The following is a 26,279-nucleotide window of genomic DNA, read 5'->3' on the forward strand; positions in this document are numbered from 1 at the left end:
CTACTATACCCATCAAAACTTTCAATTGTCAGAGACAGAAAAAACAAGACATTTTATTACAGAACCAGATTTAAGTGATACCTAATCACAAATCCAGCCCTACTCCAAGTACTAGAAGGAAAACTCCAACCCAAGTAAGTCAGCTACACCCATAAAAACACAGACAATATATGATCTCACAGCAGCAAATCCCAAAGAAGGGGAAAACATACACAATAACAATACCAGCAATGGAAACTTAAATAACAGAAACTAACAATCACTGGCCATTAATATCCTTAATATATATGTGCTCACTTCACCTAGAAAAAAGACATAAGCTAAAAGACTGGATACAAAAACAGAATCCATCTTGCTGCACCCAAGAAACAAACCTTAATCTTAAAGACAAACATCACTTCAGAGTCAAGGGTTAGGAAAAATTTTCCAACCAAATGGACCTAAAAAACAAGCTGGTGTAGCTATCCTAATATCTAACAATGTAGACATCAAACTAAGATCAATAAATAGAGACAAGGACATTTCATATTTGTCACACGAAAAATCTATCAAAAGGAAATCTCAGTACTGAACATCTAAACCTGAAATACAAGGAAAACCATCATATGTAAAAGAAACATTACTAAAGCTTAAATCACACATTAAACCTCACAAATTAATAGTGGGAGACCTCAACACCACACTCCAACCACTGGACAGATTTACCAGACAGAAATTTAACAGAGAAATAAGGAAACTTAGAGATGTTATGACTCAAATGATCTTAACAGACCTATATAGAATATTCCATACAAGCATGAAAGAATATACCTGCATCTCGGGTTTTTAATAAAGATTATTGAGAGTTTAATCTATGGCAGTATAGGAGACTGAAGTCAAGGAGAAAACTTACTTCACATGGGTAGTAAGTGTTCTTCACCAAAAGAACTCTGCAATATAAAAGTAATGAGGGATACCCTGCCTAAGTCAGAAGTAGAGGTAAGGGGACATTTGGATGGGCGGGAGAGATGGCTGAGCAATTGAGAGCCTTCACTGTTCTTTTCAAGGATCTAGAATCTCTTATGTGAACCTTTTCTTTCTTTGTAAAAAACAGTATTTATGGGGGATGGTGAGATTTCTCAGTGGGTAAAGTCACTTGCCACCAAGCCTGAAGCTTGAAGACCTAATTTTAATCCCTGGCATGTACATGGTAGACTAAAAATGACTCCCAAAATTGTCTTCTGACCTCTAAATGTGTGCCAATGCATGTATGTGCATGCACACTTGCACACGTGCACACACACACACACATAAATGTAATAAAAATTTAAAACATAGACTTGGTGTTGCTCTCTTTTTCTAACTAATGTCCTTTACTTTTGGGCACATACGAAATTCTTACCTTTAGCTACAGCATGAAAACACTAGGGGACATGCATTTAGTTGCTAGCTGGAAAGGCGACTAATAGCTTTCTTTTTTTGGTATTTTAAAATATGACACAAATAGGGTTTTCTCCTAATGCCTTATTTATAGTCACCTCTTTTCAGCAGCTTGCCCTAGAGTAACACAAAAAAGCAATTAATAGAAAAGTTTCCTCTAATAGGGACTGACAACAGATGCAACTCGCAATGAACAAATTACAGCTTCCTTTAATGGCCTGTTGCTGCCCCCTATTTATGCAATATAAGAAACAGCTTTGCTTTTCACTGAGTAGGGTTCTACCTTTCCAGAGGCAGGAAGTCATTCTGTACCATCACATGCCCCCTAGTATATTGGACATTAATGTCAAATTGCATTCAAAGATTAGACTTACATACAGAATTGAGAGACAAGAAGGATAGAAAATACATATGATAAAATTCATGTACTCAAAATGACCAGTGTTAGGGCTAGAGAGGTGGATCGGTAGATAATAGTACTTACTGGTCTTTTGGGCACCCAGATTCAATTTCTACACTCAAATGGTGGCTTACAACTATCTGTAAGTCCAGTCCTAGGGAATCTGATGCTGTCTTCTGGTCTCTGAAGACAGTAGGCACATATATGTCTAGGTACAAGACATTAATGAAGGCAAAATACTCATGCACATAAAATAAAAAATAAGCTATATAATATCAGTGTACACTAAGTACTTCTGAAGATGTACAGTCTCTCATCTCTCTTAATGCTGAGTTATGCCGTGGCTGTGTTTTAAACCAGGCTGATGAATTAAGACTGAATAGCTCACCTTGAACTTCTGTTTTTGTGAGGCAAATACATAGAGAAACTGTCTCATTAGAATATCTTAGAATTAATTTTAGAACCTAAACAGGCATAGGTTTGCATTTATGTTACCAAGGAACACATAATAAAACCCTGCTAGATGAAAACATTGTCAACACTGTGCTGGGGTGACCAAACTTCAGGAGACTCCTTTTCAAGTACACCCTAAAGTCAAACTAGCAGTGTGCTATTGGATTGGAATTGAACAGAACACAGGCCAAAGTGTGTTGAAAATAGCATCACATAAATTTTTCTTGTGTCATTCACCAATTCCTGTTCAGCTTTTGAATTTTACTTTATAAAGATTTTTGAAAATCAAAGTGTGTATGTGTGTGTGAGTGGGGAAGGTTCTGACTTCTTTATGTAGCAAAGCTCGACAAGCCTTGCTATTGTCCTTGTGTGTCTTCCAATGTTGGAAGGCATGTCCCTATTGCTAAAGTCCCCATGTATTTCAGACACCAGGCCCAGAGTCCTTTGACCTGAAAGCCTCCTTTCTGGAGGCTAATTTTAATGGCACCAGAAGAGAACATGCAAAGGTCCAAAGGAGATCAATGACCAAGAATCCTACCCTACCATGACACCAATGGACTGCAATGAGCATCACCGCAGAATAACCTTAAGGGGGCAGTAGTGGCACACACACCTTGCAGTAATCAACAACTCTCTAATTGGAAGTAAGACCTAGTCAACAAAAGGGAAGTCATGCAAATTGGAAGAGAATTTGCAAACAACACTTTACTAAAACTCTGTAAGAACAAACATCACGGGGTTTAATATAAGCATATATAAGACCTTGAAATTATTTTTGATTACTGTTATAGTTTGAGGATATTCCAAAACTGGAATGCATTTAAATTGTTATTTTCAGAGAAATAACTGAAAGCGCACCCATATCCAGTGAGTACTTAAGCTGTGATTGCTGGATAATTTTTTTAGGGTGAGATATGCTTGAGTATTAAAATATAAAGCTTCTTAAGTTCCTCTCCCAGTCCAGCAGTTTATCTCTAGATTGATGATTATGACTCCATCTTCATTGCTTTGTGACATTCATTCACTTGCTGAGATTGAAAAAAGGCAAATATATTGTTTTTCATATAAACTGACTTACAAATGGAACATGTCCCTGTGTTCAAAATATTCAGAACAAGACTTTAAATGCTTTGTTCAGGTGTAACCATATTTTAATTCAATATAAATAACCACAAAAAACTTCCACAGTGTGCCTTAACTGATCATGTTTTCCAAAACGGCACTGTAGCAGAAAATCAGATGTGATTAAATTGTTTTTCTAGGAAAATGTTTCTTCTGTAAATGGGGGAGCAGAACTGAAAACTGGAACATTTGGTGTTGGGAAGAGTAGAGCAGTGCCTGGGGTTGAAGGGCAATTGAGATACCTAACCTATAATTATTTCATATAATAAAAGATACTTATCAGATGTTGACACTGTGATCCTAATTCTGAGACAGACCCACTAACAGAATGTGTTTCCATGCTGTGCTCTTCCCTTTTCAGCATCCTGGTTTTCACCAGACAGCTCATCTTTTTTCCCTCACGCCCAACCTCCTGCATAGCAGGTATAGAAGTAGAGATGACATCAGGGATCCACAGACAGAGATTACAGATTGATTGCTCCATAGCTGTCCTTTTATGTTCAACTGCTGTCCACTCATGAATCTTGAGTCATGTTTCAAGAAGAAAATAGTTGATCATCCTGCCAAATAAATTTATCCAAGTCTTTCTAATTTAGCCTTAATAAATTATCAGGACGGGGGCAGAATATAGCCAGATCATTTTTTAAAGCATCCAACGAATGGCCTACATCCCGCTGCTAACAGTGTATGTCTTTGCCTCTGAAATGTCCTGAACCAGGCCTCACTGTCTGCATTACCCGCAGCATTATAGCTCTCCTTGCTTCTACCAGAACAAATGGCTAAACGCTTCTTACAGTATTCAATGGCTTTTCTAGGGCTAAATTCCAAAGATATCTAAATTCCTCAAGCAAGCAAACAAACATAAAACAAACAAAAAGAAAACAGCCTGGTTATGTTTTATCAAAGCAACTGTCTCTTTTTCTTGGGAACAACTTCTATCTTAGTTATTTTTCTGTTACTGTGATAAAATGCTATGACCCAAAGCAGCTTCACTTAGAAAGGATTTAGTATATGGTTCCAGAGAGATGGAGATGGTAGACTCTATAAGAGCTAGGAAGGCAGCAGGAACAGGAAACTAACTGGTCATATTTGTATCCACATAGAACCAAAAAAAAGCCAATGGGAAATGCAATGAGACTATAAACTCATAATGCCTACCTCACCCTGATGTACTTCCTCTGACAAGTCTCCACCTCCTAAAGCCCCAAGATCATCCCAAACAGTCCAACCACTGTGGATCACATGTTCAAATATATGAACCTATAGGAGGTATGGTTCATCAAACACAATGCTTACATAGGTCCCATCAACCTCATGGATAAAAAGATGGAGGCATAGCTTAGTTGGTAGAGTGATTGTTTAGCAGGCATGAGGTCCTGAGTTCAATCCTCAGGATATTATAAAACCAAGTGATTAGTGTACACCTGAAATCCTAACGCAAAGGAAGCAGGGGTAGGTGGATAATAAGTTGAAAGTCATGTTCAGCTGTAAAGCAAGCTCAGTGACAGCCTGAGCTATATGAAATCTTCTGCCAAAAGACAGCAAAACAGAAATAAGCAAAGCCATGCACAGGATATAATTGCTTTATTCTTTTTACATTTTTTTTTTCGAGACAGGGTTTCACTGTAATTTTAGAGCCTGTCCTGGAACTAGCTCTTGTAGACCAGGCTGGCCTCGAACTCGCAGAGATCCGCCTGCCTCTGCCTCCCAAGTGCTGGGATTAAAGGCGTGCGCCACCACCGCCCGGCCTTTTTACATTTAATCAGACTCATTGTCAGTATAATCTGCTCAATTGTGATTTATTTATCAAAATTAATTTGACGTAGCCAATTATGTTCTGACAAACTGAGATAATACTAGTTTTTTAAAAATTATTCTTTCTTCTAATGCACTTTATAAAACGGGGTCTAATATAAACCATAACTCAGAACAGGTGACACAGTAATTAAATAAAATTTTTATAAATAGTTTAAAGCAATCTTTTAGTTATTTAGAATCAAACTTATTTCTATTTAGATATTTTTAAACTCATAGCATTGCTATTTTTCTGTAATTCTTTGTGTTTTCATTATTATAGACTATAGTGATAACAATATAACACTATGTAATACTAGGAATTCTATAGTCTCTGAGAGAAATAAGCATAGTTTATTTAGTTTACATTACATATTCACTGAGAATGAACAAGGGATTTTAAATATGAAACAGCCTGTATATAAATTCATAAATATCTGGTGTTTCAGCAAGAATATAAAAATCTAAAAATAAACTTCATAGTGCAAACCACAGATATCTTAAGACTGGATTTTCATGGTTTGAACTACACATAAACATTTTATATATGCTATTTCTATTTAATCACTATTTTTTTTCAATAAAGGAGTATAATGTCCTTAATTCCCTAAACTGAGAAAACCCAATATTAGCATTATTTTACCTTTTGCTTTAGGATGCTAAGAGGTAAATATTATTTCTAAGTATGCACACTGAATATTTCTCCGGCATGTATTCAGCTGTCTCCACTTTCTTCTCCTCTGTTGAAAGCGTTTTGTTTTGTTTTTCCTTTTGCTGTTGTTTTTATCCACTGTGCTCCTGCGGCTACATTGCCTTCTGGTGCTCATCCTTGGAAATGTCCCTGAAAGGATCTGCACATGAGATCTTGCTTGTGTGCTGAGGTTTCTGTCTTCTCATGTGCCGAGATGCTTGACATTTGTTAATTGGTATTAACTGGTAAGATATTTTTCTGAAGTCTTGATGCTATTAGCTTTATAGAATATCCCAAACTTGGCAACTCACATTTTTATTGCCCTTGCATATATTTCCAGAGTCTATTTCTCAATGAGAACTTCTTTTGGGTTATTTGCCAAGCACCTTCCTTGATTTCTAGAATTGTAATGGATATAGAAGTCACTAACGGGATTTTTTGGGAAAAGTAATATTTTAGAACAAAATACTGTGTCATGTCATAGTCAACTGAAATATGATAATGGAGGACAGGGTTGGTCCTTTGAATTAGAGTTATTCTCTTAGGAAATCCCATCCCAGTTTTAGCCACTGATAAATTTTGTTTCCACTATTGCCTAATTAGTTTGCTCTGTTATTCACATTTAATATTATATGTTTGTAAACTTGTTTATTAATAAGATTTCAGAAATATTAAAAGATATCTCTTATTATGCCCACTATTAGCAGTAGTGGATATAGTGTTTTTTGACAATGGTCGTGTTCATCTAAAGGAAGAATGTGGGCATGACTGACAAGTTTCAGTTCTCTTAAAGTTTCAGAGCACTCTACAAGTCTCGAAGTACATTTGTAGGGTTGCTGATGCTTCTCCCCGAGAGTGCTTCATCACTGTATGAAGGGGATATTGGTGTTCTGAGAGTCACAGTGCCTTATCCAAGGTTGGTCTGCAGGGAATGGAAATGGATCACACTGGTTCATGCTCATTGATGCTCCTGTGCCAGATACTTTGTTGGACTCAGAAGGGGTGAAATTGGTCACATGCAGTCCATTAATTTTGTTTCTTTTGTCTCTCTTTTAAAATGGTTAAAGCTCTTTGTGCCACAAGGGATTACTCTGCCCAGAGGCCTGGCTTTAGATCTTCACTCTTGGATCAGGGTAGTTTTACTCTGTTTTTTTTCTCTGCCTGTGTCCCCAGCGGGTGCCCCTGCCTGGCAGGAATGCAATAGTTGATCGGAGGTATTTCTTTGCTAGCTCTAATGGTAGACCCTCCGTTCCTATGCTTTGTTTAATTCAAAAGGTTACCATTGAAATCAAATTTGGAGAAAAGGAGAGCTAATTGTGTGAATGTGAGCAATGAGCTAGGTATTCATCCACACTGGCTCAGGCTTGGGCAATGTAAAACAATGCCTTTGTGCAGCTGAGCTCACTGAGCTCGGGAGCTGCTCAGAGTGGCTGCTCAGAGTCAAAGCCACTTTCCTGCTTCTAAACCTTCTTTATGCTCGTGGAAAATTTTAGGTGTGGCTTGTTTTTAAAATAACCTAGAATTAGTCCTCAACTCTTAGAATATTTAACTTTCTAAATTATATTTTATTATACATTTTAATTAAAATACAATTATATCACTCTTTCCCTTCTCTTTCATCTACCCAGCCCCACTGAACTCCCCTCCCTTCAATTCTTCTCATACCCCACTACTCTTAAACCTTCTTCTTTCATTATTCTGCTTTAAATCTGCTAGTCCACGTTTGCTGTTTATGTGTATATGGTTTTCAGGATGACCAGTTTGCACTGAATAAACCATGACAGCTCTCATCCCTGGGAAGAGCTAACTTTCTCTTAGCAGTCATCAGTTGCTTAGAATTTCCTGACCGGGCATGTGACTATTCCATTTGAAATTTCCATATTTGTTTTGGTATCCTACAAATTTATTCAGGATTTTATTATAATATGGAATATTTGAAGGAAATAGTTAAATGTCTTATAATCATATACCAATGAGCCTTACAAATGAAAATTGAGTACATATCTAGAGTTTTTAGTATAGATGTTATGTTCTGGATAGCACTAGTGAATTAGAAGAGAAAGAAACGTCATGTAAGAACTTCATATCATCTTCCGGTGCAGCATGCAGCACTTATTAGGTGCCTGTATATATAATAAGACATTTTATATTCCAAGTGCAAAGTTTTTTATTTAGCTCTTATTATTTTTATTTTTAAAATATTAAATTTTTACACATGTATATACTATATATAAAATATATAAATTAGGTACCAGTCAATCTGGGAGGTAATCAAGAACAATTGCAATAGTCTAGAATAGTTTTTAGTAGGGAGTCATCTGCAAAAATCACCAACAAACAAACCAAAAGAGGTAACTCACACAAACACTGAACTATTTATTTGATAGCCTATTAGCCTATGGTGTCTAGGTAAGGTGTGGTAACAAAGTATATATATATATATATATATGTATGTATATTTGTGTGTGTATATATATTATTTCATGAAGCTCCTACTTGTAGTAGGTTTCCATTTGAAATTTCCATATTTGTTTTTGAGTTATCCCTTCCTAAACTCCATCTTTTCTGGACCCAGCCCCAATTATTTATCTCTTACTTTTCTCTCACCTATAGATTGTGAGGTTTGAATCTTTAGAGATATTCATTTAAGTCGTGTGCCCATAAAAGGCAGAAACTTAGTTAGGAATCATGGGGAGATTTCAAGGGATGGCTATAGAAAGAAGCAGATGTTAAAGGGCAAAGAAGAATAAACTGTATACATTTGGTTAAAAAAGTGATATAAATCCTAAGGCAAGGGACACCCTGTGAATATAGGCTGAAAAGACTAGCTTTGGTTTTAAGATAATGTTCCACAATTGATTAAATTGTTAACATAATTCTCATGAAAAACAAATGCATACAAGGGTTCAATTAAATTTCTAGCAAATTTAGGGCAGCACCCTCCTAAAATTTATGTGAAATGTCAATGAAAGCATGAGAGTTTGCAGAAATTTGAAAGAGAATAAAATATAAGATGCCAGTCCACCTGGCTTCAAAGTTAATGGTCCAGTTACAATGATCGATACAGGAGCTTTGGCAGAAGGACAGAAGCTTGGATCAATGAAACAGAATAAGAAGCTCAAACATTCCCACACCGTGTTACAAACTGCTTTGGAGGAAATCTCAAGAGGAAGTCAGTTTACAAAAGAGTCTGTCATCAACTCATGCTGGGTTTAAATACACAAAAATTTAGCAGGATTATACATTATATGAAAAGAAAAATTGATTATGGACTAAAATGTATAAATATAATAAAAAGGAAAAAAATGTCTCTTGGATCTTACCCATCATAGAACAATATCCAAAAGCTGAATTACACATCAAAAGCTGAATCTACTGTAGGGGCTGGAGAGATGGTTCAGCTGGTAAGAGCAGTTGCTTCTCTTACAGAGAATCAGGTTCAGTATGCTGCATCCATATGGCAGCATACAGATGTAAATCTAGCTCCACTGGATTTGGTGCCTTCTACTTGCTTCCAAAAACACTGCATGTCCTGGATCACAGGCATACATGTTGACAAAACACCCATGCACAAAAAATAAGTGTGATAAAAACTTTTTAACGAGAAATGTGTGAAAGAAAGGTTAATTTTTGGACTTCATCAAGCTGAAAAACCTTCACTCTAGGGGCTGAATAGGTGAACTGGCAGCTATGGAACTGATTGTTCTTTCCATGGGTCTCCCACTCAGTTTCCTGCAATCACATGACAGCTCACAACTATCAACAATTCCAGTCACAAAAGATTCAGTGCCCTCTTCTGACCTGCTCTGGATTACATGAGTGTGATATGCATACGCACACTCAGGAAAAACCCATACACATGAGTTAAATGAAGCCTTTGCTGCACAGAAGATTCTGTTAAATAAAAGAAGAAAAAAAGTAACAGATTATGAGAAAATGTTTCTAAATCTTAGTATCACCCTGAATGCTAACATCTTATAAAATATTTCTGAATATTAAACAGTGAAAACAATCTTTGGTGTTGTGTACTGATTTTAGTTCTTACAACCTTTCTGCCTTCTCTTCCACATAGCTTCCATAGCCCTCAAAGGAGAGTTTTGTTGAAGGGATTCCATTTAGAACTGAGTTCTCCAAAGCCTCTCCTTTCTACACATTGTCCAGTTGGGTGTCTCTTGTTAGTGCTTATCTGTATTAGTTTCCCATAAGGAAAAAGCTTCTCTGATGACGGGTATAGTGAAATTTCATTATTAGAGGTAATCTTATTTCTATATTCCTTTAGCAGAATTATAGTATTACATTTTCCCCTAAGCCCATGACCCATATAGTCTCAGATTCTTGATCACTTTAGCAGGATCAGGCATGGGTTCCATTTCATCAATAGGCCTTAAATCCAATCAGAAATTGGCAGGTTATTCCTGTAATAAGTATGCCACTATCACACCAGTATATCCTGAATGTTCACGCATAGATTGATATAGATTACTACTTTCCACCTCAGGTAGCATGAATGTTTTCTGCATTATTTTGCTTTTCTTTTGGTTTTAATTTCTTTTGTCTTATTGCTTTTTATTTTTGGTTTGATTTAATTTGTTATTTTTTTTTTCGAAAAGAGAGGGAAAAATGGTGCTATGGGAAGATGAGGAGGATCTGGGAGGTGTTAGGTTAAGGAAAAGAACCTGATAAAAATATATTGTATGAATAAGGATTTAAATAATAAAAAAGAAAAAATAAAATTGTGGTATAACATGGGAGAAAGACAGTAACAGACACTTTGCTGAAAAGCTAGATTACTGTGCAGGTGAAAGTGTCAAACTCCATTGATATTTTAAAAGGTAATACAGGTAAAGTTACAATGAAACTCTTATCACCAACCTAAGAATACCTGAGATGAGTAACCATTAACTCTGAACCCTGGCAAGGATGCAGAGAAGGCAGCTTGTTTAAAGATGGCTTTGGGGAATATCATGCAACGCTACCATCTTGGAAAATCATTGGCTACTGTCTTACAAAATTAGAATTTACATCTTCACTGTGGTGACTGTCTCTGTGACTTGCACTAAGTAGTTTGCCTGACAGAAAACAAGACACAGATATTCCCTCCTGTATTGGACTTTAACAGTATGTTCTGGGTGCATTCCTTTGGTGATTGCATCTTGCACAGAATGTCTGTGGTTGGCTTTGCCAAACATTGGAGTACCAGTGAGAGGGCAAGCTTATGATCCACTCTAATATCAAACTTGAATAATGGCGGTGGTGGCGCACGCCTTTAATCCCAGCACTCGGGAGGCAGAGGCAGGCGGATCTCTGGAAGTTTGAGACCAGCCTGGTCTACAAGAGCTAGCTCCAGGACAGGCTCTAAAGCTGCAGAGAAACCCTGTCTTGAAAAACCAAAAAAAAAAAAAAAACTTGAATGATGGGTACGAGGACCCTAGACTTAGGCAGTTTGATCATAAACTCGGGTTATTATCCAGATATTGGTGTCCAAGTTGTTTACAAAGGGCCCAGTCTTAGAACTCTGTCCTCTCATTGTATTCTCTGTACTCACCAGATAAAACATTGTTCTCTGGTAAAGGCTGATTGGATCATACATCATATGCTAAAAAAGACATACTTTTGGGTAGAGAAGTGTGTCCATTTTAGACTGCAATTTCATTGGGTATAACAAAATATTTCAGAGGCAACTGGAACTTTATTTGTAACTAGACAGCCAAGTTATTTATAATATAATCCCAGACTTTTTGCATAAAAAGTTGATGCAGAAGAAATTTTCAAAGTAATAATAAAGTTTAAAACAAATTAGGAAGAAACATAACTATGGAGTTTATTGATAAGTAATGGGTTAGCAGGCATGCATCTACATGCAAAATATTGTATTATCGTAACTGGATTGGATGACTCAGACTCTCTATTATGCCTGTGATGTATCATTAACTATTCAATATCATGACTTATGGTCTCAGGGTACATTTTGTGCAAACAAGTCTTCCTGTGAAAGGCTTGACAGTGTCCTTACCTGTTGCCAGTTAGTTTGGCCTAAATTCAAGACATGCTAAGATTTGGGAGCATCTACAGACCTGCTCATCTCCACGTTGTTCTATCCAGATCTGAGCTCCATCATTATGATAAGGCCACCAGGGTGATAGCTTCTTTCCTTTAGACTAGTAAGGAATCTCAGAGATTTGACAAAGGGTAGGAATCTGCTAATGAAATTCCAATTACTGTCAGATAAAGATTCTACCAGCAAAGGCAGAACTCCAGGCTTCCTCTCTGTAGCACCTCCAATTACCTGCCCACCCACTGTCCTCCGAGCCAGGAGCTCAGCACATTGATTCACATTAAGAAGGACATCATTTCCCTTGGGTTCAATTTGAGGAGAGAGGCATAAGAGAGAGGTTGGGTTGAAATTTTCTCTCACTCATCTGCAAATTTACAAGTAAAATGTGTGAGTTAAAACCACATGGTAGGGTACATTAATTGTGTTTCAAGCTATCAATTTGTTTATTCTTCACCAAGGAGACCAAGTGTTTGTATATTGTATCTATTTTTCAAAGACATGAAGGGCTTATTTCAGACCTTAGTACCTTAGTTCATCAGGAAGAAACAACTGTCTAATTTTTATTTATTTATTTATTTATTTATTTATTTATTTATTTATTTATTTTTTTGGAGACAGGGTTTCTCTGTGTAACAGCCCTAGCTGTCCTGGAACTAACTTTTGCATACCAGGCTGGTCTCAAACTCACAGGGATCCACCTGCCTCTGCTTCCCAAGGGCTGTGATTAAAGACATGCACCACCACTGCCTGGCTACAACTGTCTATTTTAACATTAGGAATAAATTATAAAATGTCTAAGCTAGGCTAAAGATTGTCCAAGATATACCAGACATTGTGGATCTGGCGATCTAATGGCTTGTCCATCACCATCACCCAGCATGTAATATTTAGTAAATATCAATATGCGTACAGAGATGCACACACCAAAGAGCTCTTATACATCTGCAAACACATTTTACATTAATTGTCTATGAAGCCAATGGAGCAAAGACTTGCTGAGTCAACTTCGAACAGAGGTTAAGTGAAGCCTCCTTTCTCCAAGAAGACAGTCTCCTATTTCACACTGTGAAATAAAATGTTCTAGTCAATAGCTTTTATACATTAGCACCATGCATCTCTGCTAAAGGAGAAAAAATTGCCTTCCAGTTCCAAATATGAAATAAATGAATGTACTATTTTAGGCAAATCCTAAGGGAGTAATGATAGGGATAGTTTTAAATGGTGGGAATGATTTGAGACCTTAAAGGAAAATAGAAGGTTTAACAAATGGATCCTGAAATAGTAAGCCTATTAAATCTGTACTTGGTTCATACAAATGTATGATAAGAAATATGTGATGAAACTTGGGAGAGTAGGAGGAGGCAGGGAGAACTATTCTCCATCGTAGATGGGGAAATGGGCTGTATCTCACTTTTCCCTAAAAAGAATGAACGTTAAAATCTGGAGTATAACAGATGAGTCAGTTCACCACGGGACAAAGGGAATCTTGCTTTGGCCTCTCTCTGGGTAAGGCTTGAAAATTCTATTCTGTAAGCAACAGCTTGCAAATTTCCCTTCTTACTGTACCCTAGCACTCACGGTGACTATAGAAATACCCACAGAGCAGACATAAATATCTAGTGAATGGAGGAATTACACTGGAAGAGAAACTCGTGGATGATTGTTTCAGAAACCAACAAGTCTGTCTTTTCTATGGAAAGTTAACTCTGTATAGAAAGCAAGCAGGAAAACATAGATGGATAATGGCATCGCTTCCCTTTTCCAATAGTGTGAAAAAGAACAGATAATTTCTGGACTTAACGATTGTCTAAGGAACACGTCATTTTGGAAGCTGCAATCAAGTCATGATAGGATGCAATCATTTTCCATAAAGTGCTTCATTTCAGTACAATATTAATCCATAAATAAAGAGTCAAAGGTTAAAATAAAACCAGGATGTCTGTTGTTGATTTTAAGAGAGTCCTGTGGTTATTCAGATTGTCGTGTTCAGAACACGGAATTGATCTTCACTGCTATTGTCTTCCGCAGCTTATGATAACGCAGAAAAGGAGACAATACTTGAGAACACTGCCCCAAGTCTCACATGTATCTGGTACAGAAGGTTATGTTAAATGCCGATGCATGTTTCACAAAAGCCTCTTCAGTCACGGAAGCTGCTTGACTCAGACAGGTTATTTCCAGTCTTCCATAAAGATAGTAAGGCACAGTTCCCCAGGCTGCATGGCTTACCCTTCTGCCCCAGGCCGCTCCCATCCTGAAATAACCCCTGTTTTGTGGGACTTCCCCACTGCCATTTACTCTTTAGAGGCTGGAGATGATAGCCTTGGAGGATATCACTTCTGTTGCTTTGCTCATTAAAAACTTTTTTCTTCGGTAAATATTTACTAGACTGTTATATATGTGACATTGCACCTCCTTTTACCCAGGAATCTCTGCTACACAAATGGATATGGAAGTAATAGTAACTAGCAAACAAAATTGAATACAGGTAGTGTGTATAAGTTTAAGAAGCAAGGAGACCAAGGACACCCGGCAACAACAAAAGGGAATTGATTTTCAAAACGATGGCACGTTGGAAGTTAAAGAATAAGTTGAAAAATGATGTTGTAAAAATGTAACTTAGCATAAAATATGTCCGCGCTGTATGAAATAACAATGAATGAATGCTGAAGAACAGTTGAGAAAAATCAAAGCATCATATGATCCCTGTATATTAAAATACTCTTTAATCATCTCTATATTAGCTTTAGTGTTTGGTCACTATACATCTGTACCTATAGTCAATAGCTAAGTAGAGGAAAGGTGTATGAATTATTGCGATATTAGGGGAATTAGTAAATTAATCTGATGCTTAATTTGCTCTGAATTAATGTTTGAAGGAACCACCTTGCCCCTATTTTCTTCAATGCTAAGAGAATTGTTGTCTACATCCTCTATCAACCATTTCTTTTCTGTTTTCTAAATGCTAATTCTCAGTGAATATTAAGGAAAATCCAAATGTTGAACCGCAAACCGTCCCTAAAGAAATACAACGAGTCTTTGGACTCCATTTCTAGACTGCTTTGTTAGCCCATAATAATTATCTTTCCTGCTTTCCTGACCAAAAGGCAGCTAATTGACTTGGGATGTGCCAAGGAAAACAGGAACATTAAAATCTAAAATTAAAAGGCATTTCAGATAAAAATACTCCAGGGGAATGACCTAAGTACTTTCCTACGGTAAAGATGGAATGGGTGACTGGCAGGCGTGGACTACCGGAATACCATGGGAAACAGAAAAACAATAGGTAGAAGAGCCTTCCAGAGGTCAAAAGCATAAAATCACTTTACTCAGAGTTCCTGCATAAATCCTGCCCTCAGGATCACAACTCATTCTTTTGAAGGGAACATCAGAGATTCTGAGTGATGTGTTTCTTTTCTCTCTCTGTCTCTTTCGTTTCTTCTCCGTTAATCTTTTTGGAAAAAAATTGAGAATGGCCACTACTCATGGCAAAATTTGTCTTTATTTCCTGCTGAGAATTCACTCTCAATGTAGTTACTTTCAAAGGGAAATCAAGCATCCTGTCTGTCTACAGTTCACCCGACCACTGCATGGCTGTCTTGAACTACTCCCCTGGAAGCCTTAGAAGTAATCTCTAGGACCTTTCGCCTTTGTATCTCAGATTGGAGAAGTTCATCTCATGAGAGAGCTAAATGTTTTGATCAGAAAGCCATAGAGAACAACCTATACCGAGTGAGATTTGTGTGAAATTTTCTGTGACCCAAGTATGCCCTTAGGAACCTCTGGGTTTCACAAGAGAACATTATGGAAATTCAAAGTCAAAACTCCAACTTTGTACTGAAATATTCCACGAAATAATTTATGAAGAGGTTTCTCATGATTTGCATATGTGACTAATCAATATAGAAGTAACACAAATCCAAATACAATTGTATCAATTATAATTGTTTTGCCGACCTTGACAAAGGATAGGTATGAATTACTTTTCTCTGTTTCTTATATTTTATTCTACCTCCTAGGCCATGAACTAAGAACCATAAGGGAGTATATTGGTGATAACTGAAATATTTAGAATGGCAAAGACATTCTCTGAAAGGAAAATGTGAAAAAAAGAACAGAAATAAAACCCTTCATTTAGCAAATAGAGTATTCTACAGAGTGGATAACAAGCAGGAGCAGCTTAGACACCAAGCAAGGAAAGGATCCTGGTATCTAACAAGGTGATTGTTTCATCCAGCTTAGCTGCTGTGGGGTGAGGAATGTGTGGTTAAGCGTAGATAAGTGGGTGATCTTAAAATGTCTTTAGAATGCTGGGTTAGATGTTAGAGAGAGGAAGTACAAGAGGAAGCGGAAAGGGATGAGCCTGGACTCCAGGCTTGAGTTACTGAAAGGAGGAATGTCACTTTATTGAAAGAGGTTTCTGGAATGAAGTGATAATACGCAGCGACGCAGGGCAATAGGAGAAAAGGAAAGATAAACATGTGGTTTATTATATTTTTTTCATGATGTTGTATTGCCCATTTTTTTTCACTGCCAACCAGTTCCAAATCATGAGCAACTTCCAAGTAATTTAGGACAATAAGTAGGACTATAATCGAGATATTAGAGAATTTTTTAAATTGGAAGAATGGATTGTGTGCGCATGTATATGTGTGGGGGGCATGTGTATGTGTGTGTGTTTGTGTGTATGTGTGTGTGTGTGTGCATGTGCATATGTGTTAGCATTAGACTCTCTCAGATTTTTGCTCAGTTTTTTTCAAATGCAGTATAAGGTAACCACCACACATTTCTTCTATAATATTTTTATATAGCCTGTTATGGCTAAGTTAACTTTTAAAAATCCATTACACACTTCAAAATTAGTCCACTAATTGTGTTATCAGTGTGGAAGAATTGGCTACGTTTCAGCATAAAATATAAATGGATCTAACTTTTCTCATTAATATTTGATGCTACATGGTTTAATTTTGAATTGAAGCAGAACCCTGAGGAGGTCCTGAAAGGATAATTTATAAATGTGAATTTAACCAAGGAATGATAAAGTAAATCTTAGCTTTGGTTCCTTGAGGTTAGTGTGCCTTGCTCGACTTTTTCAACGTGGAAATTGTATTCTGTTAAAAGTATTGTATCTCTATTACCATGGTAGAGACGGAATTGCCACGTTCCTTTCCGGTATTATTTTCATAATATAGGGCCTGTGAGGCATCATTAGAAGCCACTTCTATGTGAACCTTGACCACATAACTCAATAGGTCAGCCAGTTGATACTCTCTAGAACATGGAACCTTGGTATTGTCAGATGAATTTCTCCCATTATGTTTATCTGCCTTTCCCGTCTTTTATAGAAAATATTTTCCATTTGAATTTTTAAAAAGAAAATAAGGCATAAATAATTAACTAATATAAGCAAACTATTGACACATTTTGTATTATTTTGTGGGAAATTATGGGGATGGATAATCATTTAGCTTAATTTTTGGAAAATAGCCCAATGGTCAGAACATGAAACCATATGCTTTCTCAATTAAACTTTGGGTCTTGTAGAAACCCAGAGTCTTGGGCAGTAGCTATGAAGAGCATACCTTCGGGTCACATGGATAGGAGAAATGTCAGGGATCATGTGACTTTCAGCATAGTTGCTCAAGGGTCTCTCTCTCTCCTTCATCCTTCTCTATCTTTCAACTCACAGCTAACAGGAAATATGTGTTTCAACATGTTTTGTATATCTTTCTAAAACAGGCAAACAAATAAAATCAACTGGTTCAGTAAATAGCACAAGTGTGCTAGCTACAAAATTTCAGGCTAGCAGGCTAAGAGCCGGGGAGCAAGCATGAAGCCCTCCAAGCAAGGACTGCATTTAGTTGCATAGGTTGTTTATAAAAAGCAGTTAGGAAATGAGAATTTAAGAAACCATGAGAATAGTAACCCACACCTGAAAGTTCTATCCAGAGGAAATGAAATGCAAGGCTCCAGTCACATTCCTCCAACAGAAGAAAAGTTGTGTCTATGGAATGGGTTGTGTTCCATTTTTACCCCTTCTTCTCCACTGATGTATTCTACATTCCTACCAGCTATGGTGGGTCTGTGAACCTCTGGTGCTCTCAGAATGAAGTTGCAAGCATTTAACAAGCCTCTGCTTTTATAGCCTCAGGACACAAAGCACTAACCCTAGTTCTTAAAATAAGTCTATTTTCAAGGTTGATAGGCAGAATGCCTCATATCTATGTTAAACATAGATGCCCAGCTTTGCTCATAATACCATTCAAATTTACTCCAAACTCGTTGTCTAGATAAGGCAAGTTCTAGAATGTTAACTCTGCAGACTAAAATGAGTTTGTGCATATAAATGGAGTGTTAAGTGGAATATAAAAAGGGAACTGTTTAGAGTGTGGGCTTGCCTCAGGCTCCCATGCTATCAGGAGAGCTCACACTCGTTCTCAAGCTGACAGGAATTCTAATGTCTTGGTATAGGTCTTTCACACGGACACAGAAGAAGGTGACAGAGAAGCACCCTCAATATTCTACTTTTTCAATTCTGGGTGAATTCTAATGTATCCTTTCAATTTACTTAGAAACGTTCTTTCAAAGCTCATATATGCAGACACATCAAATTAAAAACATTCAGATTGGGAACTTTTATCCATTTTAGGTGAATGTGTCGTCTTATTTGGCATTCAGTTCTTTATTTATTAAAGCAGTCATCAGCATCTGTATGAACAGAAATTGACATTACATCAGCACATAATACTCATGGGAAAATTAAAAAATATTATATCTAAAAACAAAAACACCATGTAACTGGAGGGGTTGTTCATCAGGACAACAATAACCATGTTAAAGTAATATGTATATAAACTTTATGAGTACAAGACATTTTTAAGAATACCCCCTCCCACATGTGAAGTGATATCCTTGCACACACTCACATAGAATACCATCTTTAAAAAACAACAAAAGGAGGTAATATCACTTTTAGATTTCTCTTAGCAGTTACTCCTCCTAGAGATGTGGTAGGGAATGGCAAGACCAGCGGAGCCGAGGAGGTTGGGAAATCCTATCAGAACAGGCATTTCCTGGAAAGATGTTACCTCTACATAAAACACAGCATCTTGTCCCCTAAGGAACCTTTTATGAGGTAGTGTCACATCCCTACATCCCTTATCTGAACTTGAGACCGTGGTGCCTTATAATAACCTGGCTCATGAGAAGAACAGAATTGAAATCTGCAGGCAGAGACAAACCAGGAGACAATTATGCTGCATCAGAGAAGAAGATCATTTCTACACTTCCACTTGAGAATTTCTGCATCCTAGTATGCCTGAGAGAACATTAGCAAGACCAGGAAAGTTAGCCATTTTCGCCAATCTATTATCTGGTTTTCCAAGTTTCAGACAACACAGAACAGATTATCAGAGTGGCTCACAATTCTTTGCACATTCTTTGCATTCTCCTCTGTGAGATATTTCAGAATGAATGGATATTCGGGAAGAAAGAAATACAGGCCTTTAAATGAATATTGATATGCCCATTGCATAATGTTTCTAACTTACCTAAAGTGAGGAATGTGGGCAGGTGGAGAGATTCAGAATGATCCCCTCTTTTTAAACATAACACAGCACAGAGCTGGTTTTTTTTTTAAGGAGTTGTGCTTTTAGATATTGTGACCATTTAACATTCCATATGAACACATCAGAAACTACCTTAGAAAGGACCCACTGGCGGGGGGGGGGCAAATAAACTTCTCTCTGAGTTCTTCTTCTCTTGTTCCTTGATTGTCAGTCTGCAATCAGAGCAGGAGCTGTCAGTCAAACTGGGAAATACACAGTCAGGGAGAATGGCGATGACAGGTCCAGTGACAGATGAGATGTTCAGAATGATCTCCCAACCAGACAAACAGCACCCAGATAAGAGATTTTAAAAACGTGTCTTTTCAAGCAAGTCTGTGGACTGATTAAAAAAAAAATGGACAACTCTACAGATCCTTTAACTAGAGACAGTGGTAATTTGACAGCTTGCACAAAGCCCTGCAAGATTGAGGCAGGGAAAAAGTCAGCACGAGTGGGTAAAAAGAGCAAGGAAACCCACCTTTTAGCCAAGGAGCTATTGCAATCCATGGCTACTGGAAGAGGGCATCAGTTCTCCTCCTTAGTGATGTGGTCCCTGGCCAGAAGAGGGCACTACACATGGGTTGCATTCTCTGAACTGTGGTCCCCAGCCAGACTTCCCATTCTCCAAAAGAGGGCACTGCACATGAGCCACGTTATCTGGACTGAGAATTTTTTTTTAAAAAAAAATAATATAAAATTTGAAGGGCTTTTGGAAAGAGTTGGAGGGGATTTTTTTAAAACATGTTGTATGCATATATGAGATCACCAAACAAATAGAGGCAATATTAAGGAGCATTTTAAGCCAACTGTAGAATCATAGAGTTTGTAAACCTACAGTTTCTTTACCCTCTGATTTGACAGCCATGGGCTTCAGATCCAACTTGGGTATTGAGATGTATCTCACACATAACATTAGGGAGCTAGAGACTGCAGCCTCTTCTGGAGAGTTGAGAGAGAACATACCATTTAGCACACAGACAAGCACGTATGGGTATCAGAACTTGGGGGACACAGTCTATTCTGAAAAATGTGCAGTCACAAAGCAGCCATGAAGTTCATTCAAATGGCCTGGAATCTGAGTACGAGCTTAGTCATCTGTCCGACCATACACATTCAGATTGTGCATCTTAACATTCTCTTTCCATTTCAACTTTACAGGTAAACTGAAAGGGGTTTTGGGGTTGCCTCCTGTGTAAGTTCTGATACAAAGAATGCAGCCAGTAATAGTAATGCATGTCCCTTACCCAAATGAAACACATGCTTGCTATTTGTACATTTTTAGTTCAGAGCAGCTAAACTATAATTTCTAACTAATATTTGGTGTGGGTGTGTATGTGTGTATGTGCGTGCGCACGCACATATGTGTTGTATGTGTGTGTACATGAAATGCCAGCCACTTAAGGTGTTCATTTTTAAAAACAAGATTTATTTTTTCTAATTGATAATGTAGAGAACATAGAATATGTTGAAACTAACGTACATGTACAATGCTCAGAGCATTCTCTTATAATTTTTATACAATGTTAAAGATGGTGTCTCTAGATACTTTATGATATTCAGCTGGGGCTTGTGAAATGGAGAATCAAATTCCTTTCTCCTTGTTTGGCGTTTGATAGACTCACAGGGGATGCAGAACTGCATAGCAGTTGAATGAGGCATTGTGAAGAACCACAGTGAAGATGTGTTGAGAGTATTTAACGGAGGGAAGGATATAGAAACATTGAGCTAAATCTTAGAGGATATGATGCGCTAAGTTGTGCAAGGGTAGAATATGAATAGGGAAGTCAATCCACAGAGAGGAGGGCAGGGGAAGCCTAAAATGTCCTCTTTCAGCTTCTTACTCACCCCCTGTATGCTGCCTACTGATTCGTAGTTGGGATTATTGTTTGAAAATAAAGAAAAATATTAAAAATATTCAACTTCTGAGGTATGCTGTGAGTTCTCATGGCAGGCAGCATGAGAATTTTTAAGGTATTAATTTTTTTTTCGAGACAGGGCTTCAAGGTATTAATTTTAATTTAACCACACTTATAGAGGATTATCCGTGAGTGGCTTGGGTTCCGCTTTTGACTGCCATTTTATTTATTTATTTTCCCTGACAGATTGTGAGATTCAGAGACATTCTGTTGAGTGCCCTAAGTGCCTGGCATAAGTTTCCAGAGAGCTATTAATTCCCCTTCTCGTGAGAGATGCAGCTTTTATTTAGGAGTGGTTTTAGAAGCAAAGGCACAGTTCCTTATCCACACTCATGACTTACTTTTGTTCTCCGTTTCTGGAGAATGAGCACCACTCACCTGTAGCAACACAGGATGCACTCCCCTTAATGGCACTGTTTGAAAGATCCTCTCCATTGTGTAGAGTAGACTCCATTTCACTAAGACTGTCAAAACATCTTTGTAGAAAGGTGGTTTTTATGGCATTTACACAGGAAACAATATAAAAGGAGAGTCTTAGTTCATTTCCACGCTATTAGTGAATTAGAAGTTATTTCTCTGCTGGAAAAGAAGTTAGGGCAGAGAGAGCTCAGTCTTTGGCAAGGGAGATCAGAGCTTTAGTCAAACCTGGAGCAACTGAAGAGAGCAGAAGCCTGAGCCAAGTACCCAGACAGATTTGCACAGTCCTTGCTCGTGAGCCAGGGGTGAGGTTGCAGATGAACCTGACAATTAAAATGACCCATTTCTTTCCCAGTGCCTGTCTCCATATTTGCTGAGAGCCAGAAAATGCAAATCGGGTGACCCAATATTCCCCCTATTAATTAAATGGTAAAGTATCCGATCCTAAAGTAGCAGGTTGCACGGAGCACTTTTGAATGCATACTCTAGTTCACTGCCATACCTTTTTATCTTTGCAAAAGAACGACAAGTGTCCCTACTTAGAGAAGAAAGGTGTCTACCCTTTGTTACAAGCATCAGAGAATAATTTCCTTCCCATTGGCAAAAGCCTTTTCTGTTCCCTAATTCACTTCTTTTTTTTTTCCTAGCAGCAGTAGGAAGGAAAAGTTAGACCTTGGTCTCTAGTCTTTATGAAAACTGCTCTTTTCATAAATGAATCTTGGTTTGTATCCAGACACCATCAGGTTTTAGTCAGCAAACCTCATGCCAGCCATATATTAGATTTAACCTCAGCAACTTATAGATTGAAAGTCTTAAAGTCACAGGCACAACAGGGGTTCTAAAGTAGCAACTTTGAAACTAATGTTCATTGTTATTTTTAGGAAAGAAATGCATACATGCATTTTAACTATGAAATGTTCAAAACAAAGAAAAGGATGTAGAGGTATGGAAACAGCATTCCCACCCCACCCCCATTAATACTAATTTCTTGGTAGCCATCAAAACCAACAACTTGGAAATGAGTAGTTTAAAACACCTCTTTTTCTATTTTGTTTATTCATGTACAATAATTAGTAAGTTTTGATGATAAAATTACATTTTGAGTTAACAAATGAAAATGTTTGTTTTCCATTAAACAGCTCAACAAATCACTTTTTGAAGTGCCGAGACTCGAACCCAGAACATCTGTGCAAGTCAAAGGTTTCCATGAAGCCGAGACCATAGCTCCCTATATCTTTATTTACTAGAAAGTGTTGATTATTCTCATATGCTTTAATGGACCAGTCCAGCGCCCTGGTGAACTAGCTTTTAGAACAGAAAATCAGTGAGCCTAGACAACCTCCCCAGCTGGAAAACACACTGTATTTTGTTTGATTTCCTAACACTCTCTACTCTCAGTTTCCAAACCATGTAATAGAAAACACATTTGCCAAGGACCTTTTCCCATTGCTATGCACATCAGGAAAGAGCTTTCTGGTGAAGGAACCAGGAGCCCAGGACCCATAAGTTTGGTGATGGGAAGCTCATCATAGCTGCTAAGAAGTGACTCCCTGACATCTCTGTGTATGGGAGGCTCTGCCGTGTGTGCAATCAGACATCAGTCACTGTGCTGCTTTTCCTCCTACAGGCAGGGTAGACGGAGCCTCTCTAAGGCCCTATCTGTTTGAAGTGCTCCTAGGAGAGAAACCATCTCAGAGTCCCCTTCACGACTTGACCTTCAAAATGAGAAGAGAAAGGGGGAAGAAACTAGTGTGTGTGTGTGTGTGTGTGTGTGTGTGCATTTTTGTCAGTGCTTGTTTAAGTTTGAATATGTTGTCTGTGTGGGTCTGTATATGTGTGCATCTTTGCATGTGGATGTATGTGTATGTATGCCCATGTGTATGTGTGTATGTGAGTATATATGTTCCTGTGAGTCTATGCGTGTGTCTGTGTATGTGTATTTCTGTGTTTTTCTTAGTGTGTGTGTATGTTTGTGTCTTTGTGTGTGTATGCATGAGTTTGTGTATGTATATTTCTTTGTGTGCCTATATATATATTTCTGTGTCTCTGTGTGTGTTTGCATAATATGTTGTGTTTCCCTGTATGTGTGTATGTGTATTGTGGTGTGTGTATGTCTGTGTTTTTATGCTCTTTGTGTTATATTTGAATTGTTTTATTCCTTGCTTTTGTATCCATATCTTTATCTCCTGATCTTTCACCCTCCCTCTCTCCTATCATTTTCATTCCCTTTTTACGTCTACCCTCTTTTATTATTACATTATTTCTCATATTTTATATTTATAATTTATAAACTCCCTATTTAGTCTACATATCTCTCTCCTCTCCCTTTGGTCCTTACTGGATGTAGCTGTTGCTTCCAGATTTCCTTTACTATATTTAGAGATCTGTCCAAGTTCTCCCTTGCTGTTGCTGCTTTCTTCCTTGTGCTGCTAGGTGGGAATTATAACCTTTAGAGAAACAGTCCATGGAACTTTCTTCAAAGAAAGTAGTTCAGTGCATAAATAACTCTTCAGAGGAAAAAGAGGAACTTGTGATAGTAATGAAATTAAACAGAGATCTGTAGTAAGAGGGAAGACCAAGAGCATAGAACTATGAAAATTTAGTAATGTCTTTATTAAATTTCTTTTTTCATTTTTTTTTAAATTTATTTTTAGAAAAGCTATCTTTTCTCATTTTATATGCCAAATCCATTTCCCACTCCCTCCCCTTCTCCTGCTCTCTCCACCTTCCTTCCTCCTTTCCCAATTCGCTCCTCAGAGAGAGTAAGGCTTCCCAAGGAAATAAAAAAGATCTCCTGAGAAAATGGGAAGCATCGGGGTGGGGAAAAGGGAAGACAGAAGGGGAGGAGGGGGGAGGAGAACTAGAGGAAAGAGGTGAATATGGGAAAATGATAGATACAGAAAACACAGAAAGAGGTATCTTGATTGAGGGAGCCATTATGGGATTAGCAAGAAACCTAGTACTAGAGAAATTCCCAAGAATCCACAAGGATGACCCCACCTGAGAACCTAAGCAATAGTGGAGAGGGTGACTGAACTAGCTTTGCTCTGTAGTCTTTTTTTTTTTTTTAAAGAACAATGTATAACATTGCTTTTTATTGGGGCATAGTCTTAAATGTCATCCTAGAACCTACATATAGCAACTGATGGAAGCAGATGCATAGAAACCACAGCGGATCAATGGATCCAAAGTCAAGTAATGCTTTTGAGTAATCAGTAGGTTGTTTTAGAAAAAAATAAAGACATTTTACAGTTACAGAAAAACGCCAGGATATAAGGAACCCTTCTGGTCTCTGAGGACACCTGCACACATGCTCATACAAATACAAATGCACACACACACACACACACATACAATCAAGGGTGGGATATAATAAATTTTAAAACAAAGTCATATATTCTGAATAGCCTAATGATACACTTCATTGTCTTTGAAAAATAAGAACAAATTATACTCATCATTGATGGAAGAAAATAAATCCTAAAAATCAGACCTGAAGCAAATTAATGAGGAACAACACAGAACACTAAGGAAAAAACTATTTTATTTTTTAGGTGTGTAATACAACAGTGCTATTAGGCAAACTGACCAAAATTAATAGACCTGTAGGCGGGGCTGTTCTTTCATCTCCCAGCCACCTAGACCCAAAATAATCATACAGAAATTATACTAATTGCAATATTGTTTGGCCAATAGCTGAAGTGTATTTTTATCTAGATCTTACATATCAAATTAACTCATTTATATTATTTTATGTTTTATCACAAGGCAGGTGGTACCTAATATTATAAAATAATATAAATGGTTCCAGGGGGATAGGCATCTGGCAGCTGTATGGCTTCACTTCGACTCTGCCTACTCTCTCTCTCCATCTCATTTTGAATGTTCTGTCTGGCTTTACTCAGTTTAGCCATTAGTCAAAATCAGCTTCTTTATTAACAAATGACAATAAAATATATATAAAATCATAGACTAAAATCAGAAAGAATAGGGAAAAATGATTCTATCGATACAAAAGAATGGTTAGGAGATATTAGGAAAAATCTATATTTCCATGAACAAAAAATCATGTAAGAAATGAATTAATTTTTAGACACATAAAACCTACCAATCTCGAGCAAAGAGGGCATAGAACACTTGAAGAGATTATCAATAGGCAATGAGATCAGAACAATTATAGAATTTCTCGGCAAATAAAATCTCAAAACCAAATGTATTCATAGATGGATTATACCAACTTTAAGAGTTGTTTAAGGGCAAACAACTCTTCTGCTCATACTGTTGTATAGCATAGAAAAGAAAGGGGCTACACCAACCAAGACGCTGAATGCAGATCAACACTCCTTCAAATGACAAGAAGAGTGGGCACATTGACAACTGAGGCCAGTGTCCTAACTGCGTCTTG

Source organism: Arvicola amphibius, chromosome 9 (assembly GCF_903992535.2).
Source record: "Arvicola amphibius chromosome 9, mArvAmp1.2, whole genome shotgun sequence".
Taxonomy (NCBI): Eukaryota; Metazoa; Chordata; class Mammalia; order Rodentia; family Cricetidae; genus Arvicola; species Arvicola amphibius.